This window comes from Mustela nivalis, assembly GCF_964662115.1.
Source record: "Mustela nivalis genome assembly, chromosome: 6".
Lineage (NCBI taxonomy): Eukaryota > Metazoa > Chordata > Mammalia > Carnivora > Mustelidae > Mustela > Mustela nivalis.
Genome location: NC_139025.1, coordinates 88124220 through 88130219, shown reverse-complemented (window position 1 = coordinate 88130219; position 6000 = coordinate 88124220). Strand labels below are relative to the sequence as shown.

At 33.0% G+C, this 6000-nt stretch overlaps 1 long non-coding RNA gene across 1 annotated transcript in view; it reads right to left on the bottom strand.

The window, feature by feature from the left end:
* Positions 1-807: 807 nt before the first annotated feature.
* Positions 808-6000, bottom strand: part of LOC309866433 — a 28638-nt gene continuing 23445 nt past the window's right edge. The window contains exons 2-3 of the long non-coding RNA XR_014312656.1: positions 4830-5002; positions 808-1242 (exon numbers count right to left, since the gene is read on the bottom strand). This is a non-coding gene — a long non-coding RNA (uncharacterized lncRNA). The remainder of the gene's footprint in view (positions 1243-4829; positions 5003-6000) is intronic.

Below are 6000 nucleotides of genomic sequence, written 5' to 3'. Positions count from 1 at the left end.
ATCATTTTAATACTTGGAAGTTGATTACATTTTGGACTTCGTATTGGCTTGTGTTGTCTGGTTTTTGTCATTTAGCAGTTATAGATATTTGTAAAAAAAAAAAAAAGTATTATTTGTTCAAGAAGCATGATTGAGGGTCTGGGTCAAATCACAACCTGTTAGTTCTAATCACTGCCACTGCTCTATCTACCTATCTCATTTGTAAGGTCTGCAAACTTTTTATCTCTCTGTTCCCCGAAGGACATTACATTTTGATTCAATTTGCTTATAGTGCTTGACCAATCAATGTATTAAATGTGCTGCTCAGGCCCTGGAACTAAGAGAAAGTTTTTAACAATGTCAACTGATGAAAACTTTGAAATTAGATATAGCATTTTCCTTACTGAAGATAATATAGAAATCTAATTATCTTGAGACTCAATACATACAGCAGTGGTGACCCTTCAAATGGTACAGGAAAGCAGTGACTTTTACTCTGTGAGTTCATAAATGAGATGTTTATTTGTATTTTAGAAACTTCTAAAAATTATTTGTCCTAATTTAAATAATTTAAATTAAAATAATAGTCCTAAATTATCTTAGGACTATTAAAAATCTTTCATCACTCAAAACACCATATGTGTGACAATACTGATGCCTGTCTATAATCACAAAACCATGGAATTATAGAAGAGTGGAAATGGAAGAAAACTACCAACTGTATGTCTCGGCTCCCTGTTTGACAGAGAAGTAAACACTGGGACAAACACACACACACATACACAAATATTTTATTTCTTGTAACTTTACTGAGATAGAATACATATACTATATAACTTGCCAATTTTAAGTGTATAATCCAATGGTTTTTAGCGTATTCAAAAAGTTACACAATCACTGTGACAATCAGTTTTGGAACACTTTCATCACCCACATACCCATTAATAGTCACTACCCATTTCCCCCTATTCCCCTATCCCTAGGCAAATGCCAATCTACCTGCTATCCATAATGATTTGTTTATTCCAGATACTTCATTGAAATGGACCCATGCAATATGTGCAATATGTGGTCTTCTGTAATGGCTTCTTTCACTTTACAAATGTTTTTGAGATTCATCCACATTGTAGCATGCACCATTACTTCATTCCTTTTTAACTGCTTCATAATTTTCCGTTGTATTCCTCTGTCACACTTTGGGTATCTATTCATCCGTTGATGGACATTTAGGTTGTCTTCACATTTTGGCTGTTATGAACAATGCTGCCATAAAAATTTGTGTATAAGTTTTTATGTGGGCATAAGTTCTCATTTCCCTTAGGTATATACTCAGTAATACAATTACTAGATCATGTGTTGACATATGTTACCTTAAAAGGCACTGTAGTTTTCCAAACTAGCTACACCATTTTACATTCCTGCCAGTAGTGTAACAGAGTTATACTTAATCCATATTTTGACCAAAATTTATCATTACCTGCTTTTTGAATTATTATATTAGGTATCCTACTGGGTGGGATGTAGTATCTTACCTTGGTTCTAATTTGCATTTCCCTGATGGCTAATGATGTTGAGAATCTTCTCATGTGCTTATTAACCATTTATATATTATCTATGATGACCTATCTGTTCAGATTCTTTGCCCATTCTTAAATTGGTTTTTCTTTTATTACTGAGTTATAAAATTGCTTTATATATTTTAGATACAAGTCCCTAATGATATGTATGATTTACAAATTTTTTCCTAGTCCATTGGTTGTTTTTTCATTTTCTTGATAGTGTTCTTTGAAGCACAATAATTTTTAATTGTACCAAACTCCCATTTGTTTTGTGTGTGTGTGTGTCTTGCAATTTTGATATCATATAAAAGAGACCATCACTCTAATCCAAGATCACATTGATTTATGCTTATGTTTTCTTCCAAGAATTTTTCTAAAACTTTTATTTTCTTTTACATTTTTATAAAAACTTTATTTTTCATATTAGGGTATTGTTTTATTTCTTACGTTTAAGTCGTTGACCTACGTTGGCTTAACTTTGTATATTCTATCAGGTAGGGGTCCAACATCATTCTTTTGTATGTGGATATCTAATTGTCTGAGCACCATTCATTTATTTATTTTTTTTTAAAGATTGTATTTATGTATTTATTTGATAGAGAGAGAGAGCACATGAGAGAGTGTGGGCAAGGGAAGGGGCAGAGGGAGAGGAAGAAGCAGGCTCCCCACTGAACAAGGAGCCCTATGTGGGACTCGATTACAGGACTCTCAGGTCATGACCTGAACTGAAGGCAGACACTCAACCACTGAGCCAACCAGGTGTCCCAGCACAATTTGTTTAAAAGTAATAATAATAACAAAAACAAACAAACAAAAAACCCCTATTCTTTCCCTTAATATAATCTTAGCAACCCAGTCAAACATCAATTGATTTTAAATATCACAGCTATTTCTGGATTTCAGTCAATTGATTTATATATCTATCTTTATGCCATGTAACTTTGTAGTAAATTTTGACATTAAGAAGTGTGAGAACTCCAACTGTGCTCTTTTTCAAGACTGTTTTGGCTATTCTGGATCATTTATGTCTTGCAAATTTAGTATCAATTTCTGTAACAGCTAGAGTTTTGTTAGAGATTTAAGTGAACCTGTAGATTGCTTTGAATACTATTCTTATTTTAGCAATATTAAATCCTTCAGTCTGTGAACAGGACTTATCTTTCCATTTATTTAGGTCTTCTTTCTTCTTTTTTACATAGATCTTTAATTTCTTTCAACTATGTTTTGTAGAATTCAGTGGCTATGTTTTGAACTACTTCGTTAAGTTTATTCCTAAATATTTTGTTTTCTTAAATGCTATTAAAAATGGAATTGTTTCTTTGATCTAATTTTTGGATTTTTCATTGCTGTATATTGATATACAATTGTTTTTTGTATATTAATCTTATATGCTGCCATTTGCCAAGCTCATTTATTAGCTCTAAGAGTTTCTTTAGAATTTTCTATGTATAAGATCATGTCATCTAAAAAGAGAGAAAATTCTGGGCTACCTGGGTGGCTCAGTTGGTTAAGCGGCTGCCTTCGGCTCAGGTCATGATCCCAGCATCCTGGGATCGAGTCCCACATCGGGTTCCTTGCTCAGCAGGAAGCCTGCTTCTCCCTCTGCCTCTACCTGCCACTCTGTCTGCCTGTGCTCACTCTTTCTGACAAAAAAAAAGAGAGAGAGAGAAAATTCTACTTTCTTCTTTTCAGTCTAGGTACCTTATTGCATCTCTTCCTTTCCTAATTTCCTGGCCTAGAAACTTGGTGCAATGTTGGATATAAGTGGCAGAACAGACTGCCTGTCTTTTTCCTGACTTCAAGAAACATTCAATCTTTCATCATTAAGTATGATGTTAGCTATAGGTTTTTCCTAGATGCTCTTTGTCAAGTTGAGGAAGATAGCTTCTATTCCTAATATATTGAGTGTTTTTCTATGAAGTGGTATTGAATTTTGTCAAATGATTTTTCTGCATCTATCACCATGATCATGTGGTTTTTCTCTTTTATTCTATTAATATGATGTATCACATTTACTGTTTTTCAGATGTTAAGCCAACCTTGCATTCTGAGATAAACTCCACTTGATCATAGCATATAATTCTTTTTATATGTTGCTATATTTGCTTTGCTAACTTTTTTTGAGGATTTTTGTATCTATATTCATAAAAGCTATGATCTATAGTTTTCTTTTCCTATAATGTCTTTTCTGGTTTTGATATGAGGACTCATATATGGCTTATTATTTTTAAAGTACGGAAATCCCTGGAAAAAAAACCTCAAACAGTGAGAAAGATTGAAAGTTGGAAAGTGTAAATCCCCTGTCCTGTCCCAATTTCACTGTGCATAGAATTAATGTGTATGAGTGTGTATATGCACGTGCATTTATGTATGAATTCTATTCATGGTGAACTTATATGTCTGTGTGTGTGTTTGTGTGTGTGTATTTAATAAGTGAAAAGTGATTATCTGAGATCACAAGATTCAAAATTAACACAATCATCTTCAGATTCTTGGTTTTTTGACTCCCAGTCCAGTGAAGTTCACAGGCTTAGGAATCAACACACTTTTAGAGGTTTTCCAATTCCTTGTGCTATATTTAAAGAAGAAGCCACAAAACAGATTAAATCCAATTAGGCTATTCATGACAAATATTGGATTATCAATTTTGCTATTAACTTGAATATCAATATACCATGGCAAGCTATCCCACTTAGCTTTTTATTTTAATAGCCAAGCTTATTTAATTTCATATCTATATCTATCTCTCTATATATATACATGTACATATACATATACTTATACATATATATTTTTAATCAATCCATTTTTTAAATTCTTGACATTACAGGACTAACCTATATTTTATTAACATTCCACTCTTACATTTCTTATCTACAAACAGAAATAAAATTCATTAGTAAAAAAAAAAAACAAAACTAAACTAAAAGCATGGAAGAGCTTATGAAACTAAATGTGGATCCCAACATTAACAGCTGAACAAAGAATGGGATTTTTAAATTCTTAACAGATAAAAAAGTTGTGTGGAAACTGAACGCTTACAAATTATTCAAAACCTAGAGTCACTGACCAGAAATTACACAGCTGGATCATGGGAAAGCAGCAGAAAGAGATGTGTGTGTTGTAAGTATATATATTTATATTTATTTGTACATATATATAAATAATTCAGCTGTAAGCTAAATTTCTTACCATAAATCATTATATTACATAGAGTGACATGGATGATTATAATAACTGACCCCCAAATATTAATAGCTTCAAAAGTAAAAATTTATGTGTTTTGCTCACCAAATGGTCTGGTATGGGTGGCAAGTCTTCCTGATTGGATGCCAGATCCACTGTATATGGTAGATCGAGCACCCAGACCTCTTCCTTCTTTGAATTCTACCATCACCAACACATGGTTTCCAAAACATCTTCAATATACACCTTTCAAAAGTGTCATATTCATCTCTATGAAGCTATAAAAGGAGAAGGAATATAAAAGATCACATGTGGGAGGTTTATATAGACCAGATCTTTAAGTGATGCACATCATCTCTCCTTAAATTCTATTGCCAGACATATGACAATGCTTCCCTGCAAGGAAAGTTGAGAACAGCAATCTCATTATAGGCCCAGAAAAAAGAAGAAACAGGTTTGGTAACCATCCTTCCCATCTCTGCCACAATGATCATTCTCCTCTGAGACATTTACAGCATCAGAAATTTCTGTTCCAAAACTTTTTCCCCTAAAGTAAATGCCTAACATCTTTTATCAAATCTCTAGTCTCTTGTCCTAATTTTAGAAAACTAGAATTTTAGATTCAAGATTCTTTTAGTCATCCTTTATGAATTTTTGAAAATTGCATAATAGAATAATAAATTACTTTTATACCAATTTTTTCATTGTTTGTCATATATGTTGGCAAAGACTGTACATATCTATAAAAGTTTTAATGTATCTAGCTAGCTAGCTAGCTATCAATCTATCATCTTACCCAACTAGATTCCAAATTCCATGAAGGAAGAAAAGAACATGTTTTAGTTTTTACCTCTGGCACATAGCAGGGTATCTAGAATGTACAAATTCATTTATTCAGCAAATGTTTATTAAGAGGTTAGTATGGAAAAGTGAGCGTGTTAGGCACTGGAGTGCAAAAGAAGGCAATTGCCCTATCCTTGCAAATCTTACAGTCAAGAATTCTTTATCAAGCAACAAGGTAAACTAGAGAACCTGAAACTCTTCCCCTGTATAACATCTGACAAAGCCCCCTAAAATATTTAAGACATTATTGTAGTGATTTTGTAATATGTCAACTTGACTAGGCTGACCTATATTTTCCAGAATTCCCTTTCCTGTGTGATTCTAGTTAGGGGTGGACCACAACAGAGATTTGGAGAGAGGAAGTGAGGCAGTAAACATTCTGTAACTCATACATGTTGATCTGCTGGCTTACCCTATTAGTTTGAGGAAACAC